The sequence below is a fragment of the Lepidochelys kempii genome, chromosome 11 (assembly GCF_965140285.1).
Source record: "Lepidochelys kempii isolate rLepKem1 chromosome 11, rLepKem1.hap1, whole genome shotgun sequence".
In the NCBI taxonomy this organism is placed as follows: Eukaryota; Metazoa; Chordata; order Testudines; family Cheloniidae; genus Lepidochelys; species Lepidochelys kempii.
The window spans coordinates 49,549,084-49,576,382 of record NC_136390.1 but is presented as its reverse complement, the minus strand read 5'-3'; the positions used below and the strand labels follow the sequence as shown (position 1 = coordinate 49,576,382).

The 27,299-nt window shown below is 37.5% G+C and overlaps 1 long non-coding RNA gene across 1 annotated transcript in view; it reads left to right on the top strand.

Moving 5' to 3' along the window:
* LOC144929128 (uncharacterized) overlaps positions 1-14,589 on the top strand; it is a 35,562-nt gene extending 20,973 nt beyond the window's left edge. Inside the window, exons 2-3 of the long non-coding RNA XR_013634422.1 lie at positions 5,530-5,683; positions 13,538-14,589. This is a non-coding gene — a long non-coding RNA (uncharacterized LOC144929128). The remainder of the gene's footprint in view (positions 1-5,529; positions 5,684-13,537) is intronic.
* The last annotated feature ends 12,710 nt before the right edge of the window (positions 14,590-27,299 follow it).

Here is a 27,299-nt window from a genome sequence, read left to right as displayed (position 1 = left end):
AGAAGTAGAGGGGGGAGCAAACAGTCAGTACAGGGCAGAGAAAGTCCAGTCAAAACTCTAGGAAGTTCTCCGAATGTTCAGAGCTTTCTGCTTTAGCCACTTCTCTAGCGGCTCCTGGTGGCTGGAGCCTCTATTTGCTTTTTCCTTGGTGTTTTTCATCAAGGAGGGGAGACATAACCCAGGTTTCAGTGCCCCCAAAGCATATCGGGGTCCAGACAGTTCTGGTCTGTTTGGTATTGAATGTGTTCTTTGATACTCTCACCATACAACAGCACCCTAAAATAAGACACAGGGCCAGCTGATGGAGACTATATTGACATCCTTGCTGAATTCAGTAGGCACTGGATTGGGTCCATACCTTGTATACAACTAATCATTCTTATTTTTTTCATTTTGGAAAGGGAAGTGGTGTGAATTTTTTGTATTCACACTGCCTTGGGAAGAAAAACTCTCTCTAGTTTTATTTTCAACCCTTGAACAGTAACATTTAAATGTACAATTACAAAGGTAATTTCCCCCCCCTCCAACACTTGTTGAAGCAGTCCCCCAGTCTCCTGTGCATTCTCCAAGCCTCAGGTGTAGCAAAGTGGTAGCTTTTACATACCAGTGATAGTGGGGGGAAATAGCCCAGCAAGTAAGGAGAAGTTTTTTGACTACTTCTTTGATTGCTTTTAGATAGTGGGGAAATATAAAAGGTTTGCTTTTTAGTTAATTGTACAGAATTAAATCCATCTGAGAAAAACCAATTGGAAATGATTTTTATCCTTTGCTCTGCAATAACTGCAGCCATTTAACGTAAATTGTCCATCAAAGCACAATTCTATTCTGGCTTTTGACAAATTGCACAAAACTGTTTGCTTCCCACCAGAGAAACACAAATGTGAGTAGTTGTGTAGGTTTGTTTTTATTTTTTTTTCCTGCCTGACATATAGGTTGCCTGAACTTGAGGGCTGAAATGCTTTTAGGTGCAGCATTAAGTAAGCCTAGAAAGGTTATATGTAGTCCAGCTGAGCTGAAATGAAGACATTTCAAAACGAGGAGCTTATGTGGTGTGATGACACCAGAAGTTGCTCTTTCACCACATCAGTCATCATTTTCAAAGCACTCCTCAAAAAGAAAAGGAGTACTTAATAATTATCCAGACAAAATCACCATTGATTATAAATCTTTCATTTGGTCAGAGATGCTCTGAAGGGCATGAAAACAATTCAGGTGCTTTCCAAATTGTTTATTCACTGCACAGTTGACATTGTAGGATATATTGAGCTTTCCTCAGCTAAGAAAAGTTTAGGTTGCAACCTAAAATCGATAGAGGGAAGCCAATCAGATAAATGTATCGTTCTTTTGAAAATTACATGACCTAATTTCATCACTCACTGCTGTCTAATTTATGTTCACACTTTAGTGGATCGGATGTCTGCTTTTAAAGAAGAACTTTACATTTATCCATCCTATTCCATTTCATATATAAACACACAACTGCACCCACAGCTCTTCTTTATATTTAACATCATTGTATGTTGGATGTCAAGAAGAACAAAGTACAGGCTAATAATCCAGAAAAGTCATCTCTGGTTAGTGTAGTGGAATCTGTTGTGAGACCAGTGGAAGAAGGAAGAAAGTAGCAAGTCAGTGTCTAAGAAATAATCTCACTTTTTCCACTGCTTTAAAACATCAACAAAAACTTGTAATATTTTCTTCCTCTTACACTAGATATTATGTTTTGGGGGTCTGTTCCTCTTTTGAAGGTGTGTATAACTCCACTTGTTGAAATAGGTGCATATTCTGAGGGAAGAACAGGGAGTCAAACTCGAGTGACTGTTAATAACTTCCTATAATAAAATATGCAGGCAAGTAGGATGAAACTGTTATGATGAAAAGTTCTAATGGCTACCCTTATGGGGTTCTTGGATCCAAAGCCAATATATGTGCAAAGTACTCTTTTTTTTAGCCTCAATGGGCGGAGCAATGAAGCCATTATACAGGAAAACCAGCTGTAGACATGGGGGCACTGCATACCCAGGCACTAGACTGCATGACCAAGCCAGAGCTAAAGTAGGTGACGCAACGGGGGTTTACCTGATAGCAGGCTGTGAGTGTGCTGAAAGGACAAGAGAGCAGAAGGAGTTGTGAGCAAGACCCTGAAAAGAAAAAGAGACAGCAAGTGCTAGACACCGAGCTTCCTGGAATGGCAAACTATGGAATTTTTGAGCAAGGAAACTGCCTGATGTTTGCGTCCTCTCTGCTCAGGGAAACAGGGCTTAATGTAATCTTTTTTGTTTATGAAACTGTTTGCAAAGATTATGCCTCACTTCTGTCACTGATGATTCATCCAAACTGAAATAACCCTGCACATCCCTGAATTTTGGCTAACTACTTGGGTCAAAGGGACAACAATATCTGTCATTTCAGTATTCCCCAAAAGAAATATGAGGTCTGATCCACTGTTCATGGAAAGGCTCCATTTTACTTCAATGAGCATTTAATTGGGCTGTTAAGTATAAGAATTGCTATACTGGAATAGATGCAAATAACCCCCACTTAGTCCTGTATCCTGAACTGGGCAGTACCCAACACTTTAGATAGAGGCATAATGTATCCAGTTGCACTACCAAGAGGAAACTTGGTCAGTTTGTGTGGTCAAGCATTAAGACTGATTACCATTGTATTTTTTTATTCCCACTATTGTAGTTCTGAAGAGCATTTGTAGTCTTATAAACGGGATTCAGACAGTAGAGATTGAAACTCATCCAGAGTACCTCTGATGTGTGAGGAAAGATGCCCGATGAAGTGAGCTGTAGCTCATGAAAGCTTATGCTCAAATAAATTTGTTTCTCTAAGGCGCCACAAGTACTCCTTTTCTTTTTTATTGTATAACACTGTTTCTCTGACCCCTCTGGAAGAGAATTTTAATTACTGCTTTAGGTGACATTTAGAAGTGTGAACTTTGGCAAGTTTTTGAAATTTTTCATACAATTTAAAAACATCCATGCTGAGTCATGTCTCCAAAAAGTCACACTTCAGACATACTAAAGTCAGACTGAGAAGCAAACCATTTAAGACCAATAATGATAAAGGCAATTAAAAGGCATGAATATTTGGAAGCAAAGCACAGCTGCTGAGCAGTTGCACTAGTAAATCCAAAGACTACAACCTCAGTTCTTGAAATATCAAATCATATTGACAGTAGGGGTTGTCTCTTTAAATTAAACTATTTTTTTTGAATGCTGTTAAAAATCTGTCCCATTTATGACTATAAATACTATATAGAGGCTTTGGAAAAATAACTTCATTATGTCAATTTTTGGTGTCCAAGAAGGAAAACTGCTATACTGTAAATGAAGACAGATATGTTAACAAGCATTCCAAAATAATATTAAGGATATACGTACTGGAATAGAGAACTGTGTATACATATTGTTGTGTACAGTACATAGGTCAAATCCTTGAACTTTAATTTAATGATGGCTGATCAAATGAAGTGTGGTTTTTTTTTAAATGCTCATTCATTTAGTTAACATAGTGAACAAAGCTAACTTGACTCCTGCTGAGCTGAAATAATTAATTAGCAATCAGAGTGGGCTGGGGACATGTAAAGGCCAGGAGATAGAGGGCAGAATAGGAAAATACTGAGAACTTGAGGAGGAAAAGCCATAGTAAGTTTGTGAAATTGGATGTCTTTCACGAGACTTATTAAAAATTGCTAATGGGAAGAAACCCTAATATAGCTTGTCACGTTGTTAGTGAGCCTCTCTAAATCCTGATGAATAGCAGTTGAGGAATGTAGAATGTGTGGGTTCTGTTGCAATAGCTCACAGAACAATACTTACTGTTAAATCCTGAGTGGAATGGGGAGTTGCAGACATACATCAGTAATGGGAAAAAGAGGGGACATACCTGAAATCAATAGGGAGAAGGAAGTATAGCCTGCTTTTATATTTGTGGAGCCATATGTGAAGTTAATGTGGGATTTTATCCAGGTCCCCGTCACCACTCTGTAAAACCATAACATCCTCCCTCCACCTCCAAGCAAATAGTAGTGGAAATTCCTGGTACAGTGGAAGATAGGCGGGGGCCAGGGTGGTGGTGGTTGTCATGGTCCTAGTGCAAAAGAATGAATCTTGGGTTGGGCAGGTGCAATGGTACAGGGGTTCATTGTGTCTTATACAAAGCATAGGCAGCTTAAGCCTAAGGTTGTACCTGGAAGTATCAGTAAGAGGGCCAGGAAATGCAGTGGATCAGTGAACACTATTACCACTAGAAGAATAAGGGTGAAAATAGACACTGGAATGAGCAAGAATATACATACAAGAAGGAAGAAGAGAGGCAGAGAAAAGTAAAAACCTGCTTTAGTATTACATAATTCTGGAATCTTAGCCATGCTGGGCAATTAATAATAACAGAGAGTAAAATGACTTCCTAGTCACAGAGATCTGCATATTCAAATCCTGTTCTGCTGTGGATCTTAGTGCTTTGAGGGTTTCTTAGTGCCTACCAAATTCTTTGCTTACACAAATGCATATGCCTAATATACTTATGCCTTTGGGCTGGCTTTGTGCGTAGTTTACATATCCAGACTATGCCTGCCGTTGATCATGAATCTCCTCTCTGTGCTGTGCTGAAGCACCCAAGAAATTTGCTCTAGTTTACCTGTGCTAAATATGGGTAAACTTTCTACTCAGTTCAGTACCTGATATGGTAAAGCTCATTTCTTATCTTGCAGTCGAATCACTTGATGCACATGGATGCTTCTGCTGAAAGTGGTATCTTTAGACTCTCTTGGGAGGGTACTGTGTTGCACACATTCACATGTGCTGGCTGAACAGCTTTATTCTTCCCTGTGGATTTTGTCCCTGATGTATTTGTTTTCACATAGCTCGTTATATAGGTCCTTTCTTACAGTATTTCCAGTATAACTCCCCTTTTAAATAAGTTCTCTAATGGTCTGGCCACAAAGAAAATACTTAACTGGGATGCTTAATCTGACACAGCTAACACGGAGTTAATTTGGTTTACATGATTTTTATCAAAAAGAAAAGGAGGACTTGTGGCACCTTAGAGACTAAGGTCTAAGGTCTCCTTTTCTTTTTGCGAATACAGACTAACACGGCTGTTCCTCTGAAACCTGTCATGATTTTTATCTTGGATCACTTCCTCTGTTTTTCTCTTACTTCAATTTCCAGTTGGAAAGCAGCAACCACAGTTTAGGAATAAATAAGGTCAACCTTTGTCAACAAATGTTTGCTTTTATGAGACCATATGCCAAATGATCCCTCAAAGAATCATCATAATTGCCCCAAATTCATAGTGCTGCCTTAACTTCTTCAGTTCTGCCACATATGTAGACAGTGCAAGCTGATGATTCTGCTTAAGGAACTGGAAATGTTTTGTTGTGATGAGGTTTTGGAGTCAAGTGCCTTTGTATAAGTCTTCTGGTATGCAGTCGTCCATGGTTTATTTCACACAAGGCTCAAGCGTGATGTTACTTTGTGACCCCCATTACACTATTAACATTAAAAACTGCTTCAGTCTTTCAGGTTATGATTCACATCTACACTATAAACGATTGTGTCCAATAAACCCAGCCTTTAAGTCTAGAGACCCAGGAGGATCTTTGGTGTTAATTAAAATACATCTTCACAAAACTACTGCTGACTATGATCATCTTCACTGCTCAGGAGAGGTATGAACAAAGAGATTAAAATTACTTTTTATAACACCTTTCAGGAAAAACAGTCTTTAGATAAATAGTATGGAAAGGGCATGGGGGTGGGGTGGAGACTGGGGGGGTGGGGACGGGGGAATGATAACTGGTAACAATTTGCAGTAATTTTGTAATCTCAACAATTTATATTTTGAATATCATCTATGGGCCAGATTCTATTACCCTTATTTATGTTAAGTAACACTTTGTCCCCAGTGTTCTTTCATTTATTCAGATGAAAGGGGTATTTGAAATAGCTACAAACATAGGGCCTAAGAAATAATAAAATGTATTAGAAAAAATTACATCAAATACAGCAGGTTTGGTGTATATTTTCCCCTAACTTCTAACGTTTACTTGCTAATAAATACTGTAAAATTGCCAGTATCTGTTAATGTTCCTCACAACACCAGTGTAAGCAAGTAGAATAATTTCCTTTTAAATAACATTGAATATACGGGAGTAGACTTGTATGTATGAAAGTTTACAATGGGCCTAAATGATTCTTATCCAAAGCCTGAAAATCTAAGGGCCTTATCCAAAACTTAATGAAATCTGTGGAAAAATTCCCATGGATTTCAGTACTGTTGGATCAGGCCCATTGACAGGGCCTGATCCAAAGCTCACTGAAGCTGATAGGAATCTTTCCACTGATTTCACTGGCCTTTGGATCAGGCCCTTAAAGTTCTAGGAGCTGTTGAGATGCAACTGTTTGATGCATTGTATTAAACAAATTGATTTCAATGTTCGCATTGGGTCTCAAACAATGGCAGCATGGTCTGTTTTACTGTATCTATTGTACATGGTGGTACATGTATACAGTATAGATGAGTTGTGTGCTGGAATGCAAGATCAGACTCATTCAAAGAAAACATCCCATTTTATTTATTTTTTGTAAACCTCAGCTCATGATCTCCATTTCTGTAAATGGGACCCAGAGCCTACTATTCTTAAATGTGTCTGCTTAAATTGATGATCTTATCTGTTTCCCCATAATAGTAAAATAAAAGAACATCCAAAATAAAAGGACAGTGTATTTAAAATGAATAAAGGAAGGTCGTCTTTACGCAGTGTAATACCGTGCTTATTCAAAAAAGGTGAGGTCAAGGCTAAAAGGGATAGCTAGGTGTCTGAGACACTTGTATAATAATGAGAGTACCGTCACATTCTGAAGTGAAGCCATTAAAATTCTAGACTTTATGCTGTTTAAGTAATGATAAACCACTTATTTGGAAACGACTCTTTCAATGTATGAGAAAAACAACTTATTAAATTCAAACTGAAAGTGAATTATGATTAATATTCATTACCACTAATAGCTTAAAAATCTCCCACAAATGTATCTGGAGATAAGCATTTTAATGCTGACATTATATAGTTAGTAATTTTCTTTTGCCTTGTGACACAATTGGGTCTCAGATCTTTTAAGAAAGATGGAAATTTGCCATTTGTCTCTCTCCATTCCCACTGGGTGAAAATGAAAGTAAAATATCTAAAATGGATAATTGTTGCAGGACAAGCCTTGTTTGTACACAGAGGAATGCCTGTTTGGGGATCAAAAGCGATCACGCCGTTGCTTTGAAAGAAAGAAATCAAGCTGCCTAAAGGGGAGAGTGTTATCTGCTGGTTAGAGCAGAGGAGGCTTACATTCAGGACTGCATTTATTTCAGCCTTTGCCATTAACTATTAGAATATGATCTTGGGCACGTCACTTACAGCTGATGTAAAAAGCCCTTTGGATTCAATGGAAAGACTTCTATTGGTTTCAGTGGGTTTTTGATCAACCCTTAAATGCTCCATCTCAGTTTACTCATCTGTAAAATGTCTTTAACAATATCTACCGCAAAATGCACGAAAAGTCTGAGAGAAGTGCAACTAGAAATGAATCTAAACACTAATGCAGTACTTTGCATTTACAGTATATCCTATACAGAAGGGAAACTAAAACTGGGCACAGAATCCACCTCTTCTGCAAAATATGGCTGCAGACTCCAGGCTTACGTTTCTGTTTTTAATGAAAGTTCCTAACTCTTATGGTTGGGAAAACAGCTTTCCAAATGTGAACCTAATGTAATTTGAAGCTGTGTTGTCCTGACTCTGCTGACAGCATGAAATAATTTTTAAGAGTGGTGGTAACTGCTTCCATTCATCTCAGTTGGTTATGAATTCTGAAACCTAATTGTGACTCTAAGTGTCGATATTGTGAACTATTTCACTGCTGCTTATTTTGGTAGAGAGATCCAGCTAATTTACTTATTCATCATTTTGAATGCAATAGCAGCCATATAATGGTAGAGAGCAGGTCTCAGATTGGTTGCTGTTATGGTGACTATGGTGGATGGAAGCAAGTCCAAAAAGAGTATATAACCTTTGAATAAGGGCCACACACCTTCCTGGAGGTTTATTTTATTGTTAATTTGAAGAGAAACAAAAGTTAGCCAGCTTTCTGCTACTATTTGGTTGTTCCTCTGATCCGTCTATCTCCCACACTAGCTGATCTCGCCTCAGCTCCTGGGCTGGAGCTAATAGGCTTCAGATAATCTGGCATCAAAGCATGTCAGCAAAAATAACTACATTTCTATGCAGAAACTGAGTTTTCCTAGCACCAATTCTAGTGGAAGTTGTATATGCAATGGGACTCTCCTCTGCACAGTAGTGAGACAATGTTTTCAAATTTTCTCTAAAGAGAACTGAAACAGACAGATCAGCAAAACAAACAAGTATCTGACTTCACCCTTTGAAACCAGATAACAGAAACAGTGTCATGTCATTTGTAGCTAACCCACATAGCTAATTTTTTGAAATACAAATGATCAAATATTCACAGTGAACTGTTCATGATCAGGCCTTCCCATACAGCTGCCGGAACTTCTCAAATGGTGGCAGTTTCAGAACAGCAGCCTTCTGCGTTTGCGTGTATTAAAGGACAAGTAATGTGTTTGAAAAGTTCTCTTGCAGCATTTGGGGAGGACAGAATTGAGGACTCCATAAGAAGTTTATGGGAAATTCATGTCTAATGCTTATAATAAATACAATCTGTTTCTGTAGCCTGTTCTACTTATTAATGAATGTGACTTATTAGTGAATGATGCCTGACAGCTGTTCCCAGGTGCATCTCTATCCCTACGCAGGAGCTTAAAGAGAATTTCCCAGCAGTTGTGTGGCTCCCCTGCTAGTGAAAGAATGTCTGTCTTGAGTTGACTATAAGTAATAGTCTCAGTGGTGGAGATAGATACTTCTAACCAAACATGCAACGAGACGTATGGGAAGATTGCTATCGCTGGCAGTCGTTCAGCTTTTCAAATTGCAGGCAATTGTTCAGATTTCCTTCAAGATAATCTCCAATACAAGGATATAATCATATTTATTTAACTTAATTGGCTCAGCAATAGCAGACAAAAACTTTGGAAAAACTGTATTGCAATCAGTGGACAGAGATAAAAGCTTCTCAACAATAAAACGAAAGGAAGTAATAAAAAGACTCACTAAGCTGAAGTGCCTCATATCAACAGCCGCCGATAAAATATTAAATGATTTACCTTGTGTAATATCTTCGGAGTGCACTGTTGGAGATGCATTGTACCATGACTGACAACTTGGAAATCTCATTGTAAGCCACACAAATATTGCACTCGATAATATGACTTTATCTCCTGTAAAAAAGAGCCATAAGAAAGACTACTAACTGTTGGTTTTTTTTAGTGGAAACGTTCTGTTCTCTGACCTCTGTAGTTTATTTTGCTTACAACAGAATATTTTTTGCAATGACTTCAAGTCTAGAGTTGTGCATATAGTTGGCAATACAGTGTGAAGTTTAAAATAAACTTTCGCAAATATGATGTGAGTGATCACTTATCATACCTATATCCATTTAAAAGCATAGGGGAATTCTTTTAATATATAAGTGGTGACTTTTTTCAAAATTACACACTGTAATAGATAGCAAGGAAACCATTACTGTATACATTGTAAAATGTGCTGATGTTACATCATAAAATGTGCTTCCCTGCCAGAAATTGCTTCTGGTAGCAAAAGATGACAATCATAAATATAGATTTGTTTGGGGTTTTTTGCTTCCCAATAACATAACCCCAAAGCCCAATCTTGTTGTAACAAAAGACAAAATGAAAACTTAGAAGCTGTAAAGTTAAAAGTAAAGGAAGGAAAGAGATGGAATGGATGCTACTTAAAAACAATAGTAGTCTCAGAATATGCATACCGCTTTACAAAAAGGGAACTAGGAAGGCAAGGAGCAAACCAATACAGTTAAATGGAAAGAGACTAACAGAAATCCTTCAAAATTTGGAGATCTGATGCTAGTGAAGCCAACAAAAGAACATAAATTACAGCAGGCAATAGGTAAGAGAGGAAATGATTTTGAAGAGCAAAGATGTAAAAATCAAATGAGCTGCCCCAAACACCCTCCTTCCACCCTAGATTTGCTGAACATAGAGGGGAAATAAAGCTAAACATGCCTTACTGTTTAGAGAGAGATTTTGTGCAGAGAAGAGTGCCTTCAACCACTACTGAATTTAGTAGGAAATAAGTGCTTTGCATCTCTGAGGAGGCCCTAAGAGGCCCTCCTTTTGGTGCCCTGTGTCCCCTTCCTCTCCCCTACTCACATTCTTCTCGTAAGGGACACCGGAGGGTGGATGATAGCATCTGCAGTGACTGTGGTTTTGGTTGTATAAAATGGACAGCAGTCGTTATTTTGGTGATGAGTTAACTTCAAAATACCTGACTTCTCATGGTCGTTGGTTTTGAAAGAGATCAAAGATTCATTATACTTGTTCCTGAACTGCCATTTTTACAGTTAGCAAAGAACAGGTGCAAAATGGAGTATAAAGGTGGGAAGTGGGAATAGTTGTAAACTTGCAGAAAAGAGTCTGAGTTTTTCCCTCTGCAACTTAAAACAATAAAGTCAGACACATCAAGGAAAGTTACATTTCATTTTTAATTAGAATAAAAGTATATAAATTAGGGTTGTTGATTAATTGCAGTTAACTCAAGTGATTAACTCAAAAAAATTAATCACGATTACAAAAATTTATTGTGATTAATTGCACTGTTAAACAATAGAATACCAATTGAAATTTATTAAATATTTTTGGATGGTTTTCTACATTTTAAAATATATTGATTTCTGTTACAACACAGAATACAAAGTGTACAGTGCCCACTTTATATAATTTTTTATTACAAATATTTGCATGGTAAAAATGATAAACAAAAGAAATAGTATTTTTCAATTCACCTCATACAAGTACTGTAGTGCAATCTCTTTATCAAGAAAGCGTAACTTACAAATGTAGATTTTTTTTGTTACATAACTGCACTCAAACAAAACAATGGAAAACTTTAGAGCCTACAAGTCCACTCAGTCTTACTTCTTGTTCAGCCAATCGCTAAGACAAACAAGTTAGTTTACATTTACGGGAGATAATGCTGGCTACTTCTTATATACAACATCACCTGAAAGCGAGAACAGGCGTTCACATGGCACTTGTGTAGCTGGCATTGTAAGGTATTTATGTGCCACATATGCTATGCACTTGTATGCCCCTTCATGCTTCCACCACCATTCCAGAGGACACGCTTCCATGCTGATGATGCTTATTAAAAAAAGAATGCATTAATTTAATTTGTGACTGAACACCTTGGGGGGAGAACTGTAGGTTTCCTGTTCTGTTTTACCTGCATTCTGCCATATATTTCATGTTATAGCAGTCTCGGAGGATGACCTAGCACATATTGTTTGTTTTAAGAACACTTTCACTGCTGATTTGACAAAGCGCAAAGAAGATACTATTATGAGATTTTTTTAAGAAGGTAAATTGTCGAAAACACAAAGGTTTAAGAATCTGAAGTGCCATCCAAAATATGAGTGGGATGAGGTATGGAGCATACTTTCAGAAGTCTTAAAAGAGCAACACTCCAGTGCGGAAACTACAGAACCCGAACCACCAAAAAAGAAAATAAACCTTCTGCTGGTGGCATCTGACTCAGATGATGAAAATGAACGTGTCAGTCCACACTACTTTGGATCATTATCAAGCAGAACCCATCATCAGCATGGACTCATGTCTTATGGAATGGTGGTTGAAGTATGAAGGGACATATGAATCTTTAGTGTATCTAAATATCGTGCATGTAAATATCTTGCAATGCTGGCTACAACAGTGCCATGCGAACACCCTTGCTCACTTTCAGGTGATATTGTGAACGAGAAGCGAGCGGCATTATCTACTGCAAATTGTAACTAAACTTGTTTGTCTGAGCAATTGGCTGAAGTAGGACTGAGTGGACTTGTAGGCTCTAAAGTTTTTACATTGTTTTATTTTTGAATGCCATTATTTTTTGTACATAATTCTACATTTGTAAGTTAAACTTTCATGATAAAGAGAAACTTTCATGCACTACAGTACTTATATTAGGTAAATTGAAAAACATTCTTCCTTTTGTTTTTTTTACAGGGCAAATATTTGTAATAAAAAATAAACATGAAGTGAGCACTGTACACTTTGTATTCTGTGTTGTAATTGAAATAAATATATTTGAAAATATAGAAAACATCCACAAATATTTAAATAAATGGTATTCTATTATTGTTTAACAGCACGATTAATCACGATTAATATTTTTAATCTCTTGACAGCCCTAATATAAATTACTCCAAATCCAGTGAGAGTCTTACCTTGATTTTAGTTCACTGGTAAACTTAAGGTGCTTAATAGACATGTGAAAACTGCATTTGTATTAAGAAAGGAATGGATAGAACTATTGGTTGGAAAGAAATACTATGATTGAAAACTTGTCTTTTTTTAAAAATAGTTGTTCAGGCCTTTTCTAACTTGAGCTGCTGCTTAGGAGTTTTGAGGAAATTGAGGCATCAGCTAGAGCAGTGGTTCTTAACCTGTACTGTATCCTTCACCCCTTTGGTTCTCAAAATATGTTTTTGCACCCCTTTGCAAAAATCGTTGAAGTTGGTCAGTTCTTTAAACCTAGATATATTTTTTGTTTGCATATTACAGTAATCGTTAAATGTATAATGTTAATTAATACATAGGTTTGATGAAACAAAGTAGTTGTATTTATGTGCCTGGGCTTAATTTGTGTTTTCGATGATTTACCTTCCAAAAAAATCTGGCATGTCTCACACCCCCAGAAAGGGCGTCTCGCACCCCCAGGGGGTGCATGCACCCCAGGTTAAGAATCACTGAGCTGGAGCATATAGTGCAAACACTGGTGAACTCTGAATCTATTCATATGCATAACCTAACTCATCTGCACAAGTAGGGGCTAGGTCTAAGCAGGGAGACAAAAAGAATCTGCTCCTCCTGGGCCTCTGAGTGCTGTGCAAGGAAATCTGCAGTAGTTGAACAGGGTAAAAAAAAAAAAACAGTGTGGCCTCAGAAGTTAAAATAGAGTCCAACAAATGCGTGGACTACAGAAGAGGTGGCTGATCCTGAGGCAAAGACAATGTTCTGCCATGTTGGAACTAAGAGTTGCAAAGAAAAACACAAATTACTACCTTCACCCGTCTATATTAACAATAGCAAACACTACATTGTGTTTAAAACAAAGGTTTGGGGTTCTAAACATGAAGGATTTGGTTCTGGTTCTGTAGACTTGTTGTGTGACCTTGAGCAAGTCACTGAATTGTGGCTCAGTTCCAACATCTGTGAAATATGGATAATAGCACCTCCCGGACTCAGAGGGGTGTTGTGAGGCTCAATTCAGTAATATTGACAAACTGCTTCGAGATCCTCTTACAGAAGGTACTAGGAAAGTACAAATTATTACTGCCTTATTATTTTATTCAACTATCTGCAGGGAACAGCTAGGATTAATTGAAGGATTAACCCATCCCTCTCATGCAGACACAGCACCCAGTATTTTCACTGATTGTGGATATTCAGAAATCACAAAATGAGGTAATATATTTTAAAATCTCTTGTTAATCCTTTGCAGTCAATAAAATACATACTTTTATACAAACACATATACAAACATACATACATACAAACACAATAAAATACATTGTTTTCCCAAACTGTGTCCTTTCCAAATTTTCAGCTCAGTTCATTGAAACAATGATGTGTTACATTGTCTCTTTATATTACTTTGTACAAACTGATATGATGAAAGAACAACTAGGCAGCCTGCATTGGAAAGAGTATTCTGATTTCAAAAAAATCTGAGCTGGGTCCCAAAAATAGTTCTACAGAATCAGTCAATCTCTCTCATACACACTCACTCACACTTTAACTCTGAAAAAGTAGATCATAGGGAGGGAGAACCTGTGTCCTATGTCAACAACAGAGCGCAAAGCATGAGCCCCAGCAAGGCAGAAATTCCATAGGAAATGATAGGCCTTGTGCCCTGATCTGTTTCTATGAGAACTGATCCTTTTCCAGTTAACTGCTCATTGGTTCCCTATGCTTTCTATTTATTAAAGAACTTAGATTATCTGTGTTGTGTTAATTAATGTGATAATGAAAATAACAACTTTTGAGAGGGGAAGAGGCTATGTTGCTTCATCTCTTAGTTTCTTAACTACTTTTTTTCCATATGTTCTCATTCTCCTCCCCCCTCATCCTCTGTATTTCCTCTGGGCCATATCACTTTGTCACCCTACACTGTAAATCAGCTTAATAACTATTAATATTTTACTTTAATTTTCTGACAAAATTACACCAGCTGAGTAAGCTTCACTACCAGTTTTTGGCACCTGTGGATTTGGCCTAGAGACTTGAGAGGGAATTGTACCCAATTACTGTAGCAGATAATTTTAGCCCTTATTTGGATGCCATGAATTGCTGTCTGTATCTCCTTTCTACTGCCCACTTAACCCCTCTATCATCTTTCCAAGACCCCTGACATGCATATGGAGCTTTTGTGGATGTGTTGATCCAACAGCACTGTGGAATGACTGTTTCTTGGAGCAGCTTGTCCTGGAATCCACAAGGGGAAGGCAATTCTTGATTTAGTACTAAGTGGAGTACAGGATCTCGTCCAAGAGGTGAATTCAGCTGAACTACTCGGTAATAGTGACCATAATGTAATTAAATTTAAACATCCTTGTAGTTGGGGAAAAATGCTAAAGAAACCCATCACAGCAGCATTTAACTCCAAAAAGCATTAATTATATAAAAATGAGAGAGCTACCCAAAATGGAAATTAAAAGGAGCAGTCACAAGGGTGGAATGCCTGCAAGCTGCATGGAGCCTATTTAAAAACACCAATATAGAGGCTCAAACTAAATGTATACCCCATTTTAAAAAAAATATCCTGGCTTAACTGCAGAGTAAAAGAGGTGCTTAGAGACAAAAAGACATCTTTTAAAAATTGAAGTCAAATCCTAGCACGGAAAATACAACGGAGCATAAGCTCTTGGAAGTCATGTGTAAAAGCACAATAAGGCAGGCAAGAAGGAATTTGTAGAGCACCAAGCTGTTGGGTTTTTTTGTCTTTAGTAAAATTTGTAAAAAGTACATCAGAAGCAGGAAGCCTGCTAAACATTCAGTGGGACCACATGCCAGTCAAGCTGCTAAAGGAGCACTCAAGGAAGATGAGCATTGTTGAGCAGGTAAATTAATTATTTGCAGGGGTCTGCGCTGTATAGGATATGGGGGAGATAATCACACCTGAGCCTTTCTTTGGTGACAAAACTGAGGAACTGTCCCAGACTGAGCTGTCAATAGAAGCGGTTTTGGAACAGAGTGATAAATTAAACAGTAATAAGTCACCAGGACCAGATGGTCACCAGGACCTGCAGGAACCCTGATGTGAAATTGAAAAACTACTAACTGGTATATAACCTGTTGCTTAAATCAATCTCTGTACTATATGACTGGAGGATAGCTACTGTAATGCCAATTTTTAAAAAGGGCTCCAGAGGCAACCTGGCACTTTCAGGCTATTTAGCCTAACTTCAGAACCAGGCAAATTGATTGAAACTGTAGTAGAGAACAGAATTATCAGACACCTAGGTGAACATGATATCGTGGGGAAGAGTCAACATGGCTTTAGTAAAGGGAAATTATTCCTCACCAACCTATTAGAAGTCTTTGAAGAGGTCAACAAACATGCAGACAAAGGTGATCCAGTAGATATAAGGTACTTGGACTTTCAGAAAGTCTTTGACAAGGTCCTTCACTAAAGGCTCCTAACCAAACTAAGCAGTTATGGAATAAGAAGGAAGTTCCTCTCATGGAACGAAAAGATAGGAATAAATGGTCAGTTTTCACAATGGCGAGATGTAAATAGTAGCGTCTCCCAAGGATCTGTATTGGGACCTGCAGGGTTCAACATATTCATACATGACCAGGAAAAGGGGTAAACAGTGAGGTGGTAAAGTTTGCAGATGATACAAAATTACTCAAGAGAGTTAAGTTCAAGATACTGAAGACTTACAAAGGGATCTCACAAAATAGGGTGACTGGGCAACAAAATGGCAGATGAAATTCACTGTTGATAAGGCAAAGTAATGCACATTGGAAAACAATTCCAGCTATACATACAAAATAATTAGGTCTAAACTAGCCATAGCCACTCAAAAAAGAGATCTTGAAGTCATTGTGGATAGTTCTCTGAAAAACTCTTCAGCAGTCCAAACACCTGACGATGTCAGGAATAGTTAGTAAAGGGACTGATAATAAAACAAAAAATATAACACAATATTATAACACAATATATATAACACAATAAGGGATATGGAATAACTTACATATGAGGAGATATTTTAAAAGATTGGGACTTTTCAGTTTAGAAAAGAGGTGAGTAAGGGGCAATATGATAGAGGTTTATAAAATCATGACTGATATGGAGAAAGTGAATAGGGAAGTGTTGTTTACCCCTTCATGTAACACGAGAATTAGGGATTACTAGATGAAATTAATAGGCAGCAAGTTTTAAAACAAACATAAGGAAGTACTACTTCACACAATATACAGTTAATCTGTGGAACTCCTTGCCATGGGGTGTTGTGAAGGCCAAAAGTATAACTGAGTTAAAAAAAGAATTAGATAAGTTCATGGAGGATAGGTCCATCAGTAGTAGTTAGTGAAGATGATCAGCGATACAAACCTGTTCTGTTCATTCCCTCTGCAGTTTCTGGCAGTGGCCACTGTCAGAGACAGGATACTGGGTTAGGTGAACCTAACCCTAACCTTTGGTCTGACCCAGTATGACCATTCTTATCTAAGGACATCATGCCTGAGCTACAAATGTAAATTTTGGTTTAAATGGCAGCGAAGTGTTTTGGATGTTCTTACACAGTGTGTGTGCGTGTGTGGGGAGATACAGAATTCAAAACAGCGGATGTGTGTTACTGTAGTCCACATCACATAATCTAGGCCAGGACTATAAGACACCATGTGGTTTGGTTCTGTTCTGAAGAAAGGATGCAAGGGATGGGACATCTGTTTAGTCTGTGGTGCTTTCCTGTCAACTTCATCCCCTGCCCCTGAGTGCTTCTGTGCTGAACTATTGCACAGCAACTCCCACCCTGGCTGTCATAAGGAAATACATTTGGTTTCTGGGCGGCTGCAGTGAGTATCATCTACCCCCTGCACAGTTTAGGAGCGGGTACTCATTTGGCTTTTTCTGGGCCTCTTCTACCCTGCTAAGGGAGCTGCTACATTTGGCCTCTGAGCAGCAAAACTCCCTTCTTCAAGCTTAAAACCCACCGCAGGGCCTAGAGGAGTTTTTTTCCTAGTAAGGACTGCTGCAAAAAACGTCACTGTGCTCGTCCTTGGGTTGGGGAGGGAACAACACAGTATGTTTGTGGGTGCCTTGGTGGTTGTGCATGGGTTCAAGAGGTGCCTGTGTGTGTAGGAAGGGGCAGACATTCCAGCTCCAGTTCACATGAAAAAGAAACCTTGCATGAGCAGCTTGTGAGGTTTTGCTGCAGTTGTACCCAAAGCCTTAGCCAGAGCCTCATCCAGGTCTGGATGTGAACACCACTGCCTTTTCCCATCTGTAAACTAGATTATAAATAATTCTTTTTGAGAATAATTTGATTTTGTTATGGTGATATCACACTTTGTAAACATGTTTTTGCTTATTACTAATGTAAACAGATAGATATGCAAAGATGTGAGCAAGCTATTGGTGTATAAGGGGGGAAAATATGATGGAAGTTTCACAAAAAAGCATCTCAAGATTTCAAATCTAAGCTTATGGACTGAGAAGACTTGTAAAGTTGGCTATGAATTTAAAGTTAAAGTAAAGGGCCTGATTTAAAGCCTACTGAAGTCAATGGAATGACTAATGACTACCTAATGACTAAAAGTCAACCTTATGACTCAGGTGGGCTTTGGATCCGGCACTTACAAAGTGAAGTTAGCCCATTAATTAAGTGACTTTAGTACTTGTAAAGGGGGCTGTACAAATTACTTTGGAAATAAAGTCCTCCTGTTAGGACACCCTTGATGATCATGCTGATCATGACCAGGCTTCCCTGGTGTGTTGACTACTTGCAAATATTTTATGAAATATAAACCATCTGTAATTAAAATTGTTGCTGAAAAGAAATAGAGTACTTTACAGTTAAAATGAATTATGTAGAGTCATTGCATCATTTTAATGTAATTATTGCCGCAATTTGTGATTATACATATTAGCAGGAATATATGTATGGATTAGTAGACCATAATGAATCTAAGTTCCTGATGTCAGTAAAATACCAGTTTTGTGTAAAGAATGATTTTATAGCATATAGAAATCGCCTGTCAAAATCCATGGGAGATTCTATTAAGCCATGTTCTTTTCCCAAGTGGCCATTAAATCAAATTATTAAATGTTAATTAAAATCCATTTAATGTGTTGGAACTGAATATTAATGTTCAGTTTGTTGTTAAATTAAACATCTGTTTAGTTTAGAATTAAAACCTGTTGGATAGGGGCACCGTTTTCAGAGCTGATGTGGATCCTCCACAAGTTGTACCATTGAATAATGTAAGCCCAATCCTGCAATGAGCTGCAGATGGGTGAATACTTGCAGTGATCTGGAGCCCCACTAATTGCCATGGGACCTCACCTGGGCGTGGGAACTGCCTCCACACAACTCCGTTACAGGATTGAGGCCTGAATCTGTACAACATGATCATACTTTATCCCCACCTATTGCTGGTGAAGTATTTATATCAAATATATCAGAGTATGTGTGACAATTTGGAGAACACTTGTTGCCAAGGAAGCACATGGGGAAGGGATAGGCAACCCCATTTTAAACAAATACATCAAAATGTAGTTTTCCTTTCTTTACTGTAATAAATATAAAATAGTGTTATTGGCTTCTATGCATAAATAACCAAAGCTGACTGTTACAGTTTGATCCTGGGGAAAATACTTCCCTCATTTCCCTTAACTCCTTCCCATACGGCTTCTGCTTCTCAATCCTTCTAAAGAAAATACAAACAAATACAACTAAAGAAATACCTAAGGAGGAATATTTGAAACTGAGAACAGGGATCATAACAGGGTAAGGTACAATAGTTTTGTATTAGAATAATACTCTCTAGCCTACAGCAAAGTACTATATAGAGGATGCAGAATTTAGACATTTCCTTAAAAACTGTGCTAGTATAATGACTGGATAAAAGATTCGATCTAATTATATCTTGAATTGTGGAGCATGAAAGTAAAATAGGAATCACTGAGACAAAACCGAGCTGTTGAAAAATGACAAATCAAGGTGCAATGATTGGCTTATTGATTCAGGGGAATAGAATCTTGTCACAGAGAATATGGGAAAACATTTGTGAAACTGCAGTTTAAGCATGCTAAAGTATTCAGTGAAGACCCAAGAGTGAAAAATATTCAGAAATAATTTCAAAAAATCTTGGTGTTCTTGAATCCTCTTTCAAATAGAAGATTTCTATAGTCTTGGGATATAGTCTTCTGTCATACCCATATACTTTCATGGTTGTGTGCTACACTTTAAAAAGGACATATAGCAGCTTTGGCATGTCATAAAGTGTGTTATACTAAGATATGTCATACGGACAGTGAGCTTTTTTATAGGCTGCAAGAAAATATACTTGGACCAAAAGACATTTTTCCAGACTTGTTATGGGCACTAAAATAAATGAAGGAAAAAGGGTGTGTTCTGTCAAAAACTGATTTTCAGTGTATTAATGAGCTGACATTTTCTACTCAATTTTTTCTGTATATCTGTTGGCTCCTAAACCCCCAATTTGGTTTGAAAAAATCCCCACCCCTTAAACTAGTGTCCTCAGATTCCACTTTATTCTGAAAAGTACATGACACTTGTTGCAGTACATCTTTAGTTGACCAAAATGCGAAGAGATTGCTTGTTAGTCTAGAGTATACTGTATAGCATTCATAAGTTTTAACAGCCAGATTTCTCGAACATATGCAACAAAAGACGTTCTTGTCATTGCACTTAAATTACAGATGAACAATTATCTAAGTGCATGATCAATATTGTATGGGTTGCTGATCTAGAGGGAGTGCCTTCCTCCATCTGAACCTCTGACCCTGGAATGAGCATGGTACCCTTGTCATGAGGTTCATGTCAGAGCTGGCCTGGAGCCTTTTATGATGCTAGGGCACCAGCTTCAGGAAAGGAATGAATGTTGACTCCTGGAGGCAGCTAAGGGAGGTGATAGGTGAGGATCAGATATTAGCAATACATCTACTGAAAGCTATTGTATGTTTTTGATAAGCAGCTTGTTCCAAAGTCCATTGAAATTGTTGGAAGTATTTTCATAGTCTTCATTGTTCTTAGAATCAGGCCTATGCAGTATATTATAGGTCTTTTTAACAACCAGGCACAGATACTGTCTAGTCTTAACTTTGGCTGTGAAATGTTACCTGTTGTTATTTTACTATCTAAACCTTTCCCTGGCTCTAATTTCCATTTATGCTCAAGCTTAAACATGGAAGAGGATATGGGGAAGTCAAGAATACAGTTTTGAAAATCCTCTAGTACAATCTATCACAATGTTTCTTCTTAAGCAAAAAATTAGTATAACTTTCTAATATTACTGACTCGATATTTTACTAGAATCCTAGTTGTTAGTCTAATAAAGTATTTCTTAGCTTAAGAATTGCACATGTATAATGCCTTGTGAATGCATGCACTGGATATAAAATATGTTGTATTTATGTTGGATCAGTTATAAACAACAGTGTCCTGTTGGAAAACAATTGCCTTGGTGTTATTGTAATGTCCTTACCTTTCTATGTCCTTACTACTGGTTGCAGTAGCACCATAATTATTATGTATTGATTATGGTGGTACCAATTAAAGATCCAGTGTAAGAACATTAGGGAACATTGAGGTGATTTTCCTTAAAATGTTACTTTCAGAAAAGTCTGCTGACTACACTGGTTAATATGGATTATAGCATTATGTCCAGTCTCACTTCCCACATACAGCAGCTTGCCTTTGAAATGGAAATGTTCCATCAGATTCTCCTTTTATCTTGCCTTAAGCTCCTGTATGTGATCTTCTGCACAAAACATTTTTTCGTATGAACTTTACTTTAAAAGTCCAGTAATACCAGTAAATCAGAGATCCTATAATGTGGTACCCTTATTCTCATGTGCTGTTAATTCCTCCTGTGAGCCATTATAGGATTTAAAATGCCTACAGAGCAGTTTCTTATAGAATGGTAGCTATTATCTTTTAACTGTCACTAGCACCCTTTTAATCTACACTATCTCTTTAATGTTTTGACTGACTGGCATAATGCTTCCACTCCATGGTACCTGTTGCTTGGAGCCAGTGATATTGTTTTCTCTCATGGATCGTGTGTGAAAGGATAGATTGTGGAGCAGATTATCTTGAGGTAGGTAAAAATTTCAGTTCTTGTAAGGTTCCATAAATATTGTAAGTTTGACAGGATTTTGTAACTTGCACATTTTCAGGGTAATTTAGAGGTATTCTAAAAGTATATGTTGCCTACATACGTTCAGACCTACATAGATATATCTGTCTGTGTATATTTTTTGCATATATGTACACATGAATTTTAATATAAAATTAATATAGTCATGGCCATGGAAATTATGCAACATTTTATATATACAGTGTCTATAGCTGTATATGTATATGCAGACAAATGCAGACATTTTGATTTGAAATGAAAGTCTGGAGGTTATGCAAGCTATTGAAAACTCAGGCCTTGATCCATCAAAGCAATTAAGCATTTGATTAACTTTAAGCAAATGAACAGTCCCATAGATGTCAAAGTCGCAAGACCAAGACCTATATTTGCTAATGATCTAGGGTACATATGATAGCCAAAAATTGTGAAAAAACCAAGTCATCAGGTTTATAAGGTGAAACAGTGATAATGACCTATAGGACCCTCATAATGTGTATTATGTTTCACAGTTCATATCTTGCTCATTCATGCTCAGAGACGGATTCATTCTTTAACAGTTTAATCATTGTTTAATAGTTGATTGAAAAATCCCCAATAATGATTTTCTCGATGGATGAAATTCAGTTGCTGCTACACAGTGAATCCCTGCATGCAGTGTTTGTGATGAAAACGAATGTCAACCTTATTAATATATCAAATATGGTAACAACAGTAGTGGTTACTCACTAACAATTCCACCTTTAATACCCTTATCAAGACAAATTTTCCATGTGCACTTTCCTTGATGATGATGATGTCATATCTGTTTTGGTTGGTTCCATTCCAGTAATAAACATTGGAATTACTCAGTGAAACTTGTTTCTCCAACTTAATATAAATATATATGGTGATAGGCACACTAGAAATATGTAGATTGTCTGGAACTCTTAACAGAATAGATTTTTCAGCGTTCCACCTTACATCACCAGTTCTTATTAAGAACGCCCTAAATCCCTCCTTCCTTTTCTTTAATATCTCTGTCTCCTCCATTTCTCATCTCTAAATTTTTTATGTTTTTCTTTGCCTTAGACCTTTGGTGTCAGGAGTGCCCACACCAACGCTACCCAGCAGTAAAGACAAAAATGACAGTAATGCAACAATGTGTTGCATTGTTAAAACTTTTTAAAAAAAAGCCAACATTTAGGTTTCCTAACGCAATGTTAACTTGGCCATCTTGCACATATGTAGTAGTTTCTGATCTTACTTCTCTTGATAAATTTGAAGTTTAATAGATTTCTGTTTTTAAATGTATGCCATAAAATAAGCAATATTGTTGAATTAACTTTGGTATAGGGATTTCTAACTCCTGATTGGTTCTTTGCTCCCTGAATGACCACAGAGGGGGGATTAACCCAGCATCTGCACTGTCTTGCTAAGCCACTGAAAACAGTAAAGCAAATATTTTTTTATGACCGGATTGCTAAAGGAAGGTGGAGTCTAAAGTACTTTTACTATGCCCTTTCCTTTAAAGGTCTTTTCATAGAAATTAGAGATAGGGAAACTAGGCCATTCCGCTTCTAGTGTAACCTTGCCCCAAGTCTGTTTTTAAACAAAGATTCTAGAGGTGAACTGCCATCATTTTTCTGGTAAAACAGCTCCACAGACCTATAGCTCTCACCATGAACAAGTTTTCCCTGGTATTTAGCTTAACTTTTCCATTTGCTTATCTTGACCTTTTCAGTTGCTTCCATGGACATCCTACTAACCTTTATTTTTATTAAGAAAAAATGATACCTTGTCACAAATAAAGAAGGATGAGATTATCAAAGGTGCAAATGTGTGTTAGGAGCTCAGTTCACCTGTTCTGTTTTATTATTCACCTTTAGCAAACAGAAACATACTAAACCACACCTATAAAAGTTCCTACTTTTCTTGGTAGCAAAAGAAATAGTATTTTTCAATTCACCTCATACAAGTACTGTAGTACAATCTCTTTATTGTGAAAGTGAAACTTACAACTGTAGATTTTTTGTTACATAACTGCACTCAAAAACAAAGTAAAACTTTAGAGCCTATAAGTCCACTCAGTCCTACTTCTTGTTCAGCCAATCATGAAGACAAACAAGTTTGTTTACATTTACGGGACATAATGCTGCCTACTTATTAGTTACAATGTCACCTGAAAGTGAGAACAGGCATTTGTATGGCACTTCTGTAGTCAGCGTTGCAAGATATTTACACGCCAGATATGCTAAACATTCATGTGCCCCTTCATGCATCGGCCACCATTGCAGAGGACATGCTTCCATGCTGATGATGCTCGTTAAAAAAATACGTTAATTAAATTTGACTGAACTCTTTGGGGGAGAATTGTATGTCTCCTGCTCTGTTTTACCTGCATTCTACTATATATTTTATGTTATAGTAGTCTCGGATGATGACTCAGCGCATGCTGTTTGTTTTAAAAACACTTTCACTGCAGATTTGACAAAACACAAAGAAGGTACCAATGTGAGATTTCTATAGATAGCTACAGCAGTGGACCAAAGGTTTAAGAATCTGAAGTGTCTTTCAAAATCTGAGAGGGATGAGGTATGGAACATGCTTTCAAAAGTCATAAAAGAGCAACACTCCAATGTGGAAACTACAGAACCTGAACCACCAAAAAAGAAAATCAACCTTCTGCTGGTGGCATCTCACTCAGATGATGAAAATGAACATGCATCGGTCCTCACTGCTTTGGATTGTTATTGAGCAGAACCCATCATCAGCATGGGCGCATGTCCTCCAGAATGGTGGTTGAAGCATGAAGGGATATATGAATCTTTAGTGCATTTGGCATGTAAATCTTGTGACGCTGGCCACAACAATGTCATGTGAATGCCTGTTCTCACTTTTAGGTGACACTGTAAACAAGAAGCGGGCAGTATTATCTCCTGCAAATGTAACCAAACTTGTTTGTCTGAGCGATTGGCTAAACAAGAAGTAGGACTAAGTGGACTTGTAGGCTCTAAAGTTTTACATTGTTTTATTTTTGAATGCAGGTGGTGTTTTCTTTTAAACATAATTCTGCATTTGTAAATTCAGATTTCATGATAAAGTGATTGCACTACAGTATTTGCAATGGGGGAATTGAAAAATACTATTCCTCTTGTTTTTTTTACAGGGAGCACTGTACACTTTGTATTCTGTGTTGTAGTTGAAATCAATATATTTTGAAAATGTAGAAAGCATCCAAAAATATTTAAATAAATGGTATTTCATTATTGTTTAACAGCGCGATTAATTGTGATTAATTTTTTAAATCACGATTAATTTTTTTAATCGCTTGACAGTCCTAAAAATTACAAATTGGCAGTTGTGAATTAATTGCACAGTCTGCTTTCCTGATATTTTATAAATGGTATCTTCACCACAGCTACCTATTTTGTGTTAATTTTTTATAGCTTTTATGACTCCCATTGGAGTCCGTGGAAGTTTTGTCTGAGTAGGGGCTGCTCAGTTGGGTGCAAAGTAATTGACATGCATAGGATCCTATTTGTCATCATTGATTCTTTTTTCATGATGTTTGAGCGCCTCGTCATGCACAGGATGTGCCACAGAAATTGTTAAAAGAACTCTTGATCTGATTATCACAGTAGCTGAGCACCCGGTGCTCCTATTGTAACTAGTGGACCTAAGCTACTTGACATCAGTGGGAGTCTTTCCATAGGCTTCAATGGGATTTGGATTAGGCCCTAAATGTTGAGCGTTGATGAAAAACAGGCAGCTGTTCCTTGCTGCACAAAGCTGCCAAGCTAAAGCCAGACATAACATATAACAAGTGATGTCCAGAAACAAAAGGAAGAAAGAAAGGGATGAAAAGGCTAATTATAGCAGTACTTTGCTTACTGCTCAAACTCAGACCTGATTAAATTTCACATCATTATACTTTTCAGCACTATAAATTGTCAGAATCACCTTAGGCCTCCTGATTGAACAGCACACTGACTGAATACACATAGTATCATTTAAAATTAATTGCCTTTATCAACAGAACTTTAAAAGGTTTTATTCAAGTTATATTGATGGATTGCATTTAATTCAGACAAGAATGACCCACTGCAGTTACCTGGAATTTACATTAGCAGTGTTCAATTGACAATAAATCAAACTAACTCTTCAGTTTAATGTTCTTAACATTTGAGGAGCTAACCTCACTTTAAAACCAATTTGCATTATTTTGAACATTTTGAACCCATCACATTAACCTCCCATTATATTCTCTCTTTCTTTCCGACATGGCCATTTTTAATTTTTTCCATTGCTTTGAACTTTTGTTGCACAATTATCACTATGCAGCACCTGATGGCATGTTCTGTATGACTCGGGATCAATTCAAGCTCTGTCGTTTGGCCATTTGAGATTTGTTTTCTTTATGACTCTTGGGGAAAAAAAAGTAGATTATTACCATGCAAAAGATTTCTCTGACTATATGAACCACAATTTGGTTTGGCACACTGTGAAATTAGTCAAAGACTAATTTAGTTTGTGTTATTTCCTCTCCCTATTCCAACTAAGCAGTCCTATATCACAAATAAAGTTGCCAGGTTATTTCCTACTGTATATTCAGTACTTAGTAAATAGCATATATAGCTATGCTGAATATATTTGTGCAAATAGACATGAATGTGTAGCTCTAGAGAATTAAAATAATGCTTCTTGGAACTTGGGGGTTCAGATTTACCAAGCCTTTTTAGAGTATCAGAATATAAGCATTCTTGGAGTTCACTGGTACATCCCATTGATCACTCACAGTAAGTGGTGATAGAGAGGTGGAAAGACGGGGAAAAGGATAAAAGGGAGTGAAATAAGGTGGAGATAAACAAAGGACTACAGGGGTAATTAGGCAGGCAGTCTATATCCAGTTCCGGGTTCTTCATCACAGATATATTTCTGTTAACCATAGCTAATCAAGTGTATGTGCATGTATCAACAATACTTCATAATTATTACAGGGTTACACATTGAATCTGGTGAACAAGTCACTTTATAAGTTTATCTTTTTGCTTCTGTCAAGGTTCCTCCCCCACTCTGAACTCTAGGGTACAGATGTGGGGACCTGCATGAAAAACCTCCTAAGCTTATCTTTACCAGCTTAGGTCAAAACTTCCCCAAGGTACAAAATATTCCACCCGTTGTCCTTGGACTGGCCGCTACCACCACCAAACTAATACTGGTTACTGGGGAAGAGCTGTTTGGACGCGTCCTTCCCTCCAAAATACTTCCCAAAACCTTGCACCCCACTTCCTGGACAAGGTTTGGTAAAAAGCCTCACCAATTTGCCTAGGTGACTACAGATCCAGACCCTTGGATCTTAAGAACAATGAACAATCCTCCCAACACTTGCACCCCCCCTTTCCTGGGAAATGTTGGATAAAAAGCCTCACCAATTTGCATAGGTGACCACAGACCCAAACCCTTGGATCTGAGAACAATGAAAAAGCATTCAGTTTTCTTACAAGAAGACTTTTAATAGAAATAGAAGTAGATAGAAGTAAAGGGCTCACCCCTGTAAAATCAGGATGGTAGATACCTTACAGGGTAATTAGATTCAAAAACTGATGGTGGGGCTCGGGCTTTGGCCCTGGGCTGCAGCAAGTCTAAGCCAGCCCTGGCAACCCCATTAAAATGAGGTTGCGACCCACTTTGGGGTCTCAACCCACAATTTGAAAACCGTTGATCTAGCCCAGTAGCCTGTCTTCCAACTGTGGCCA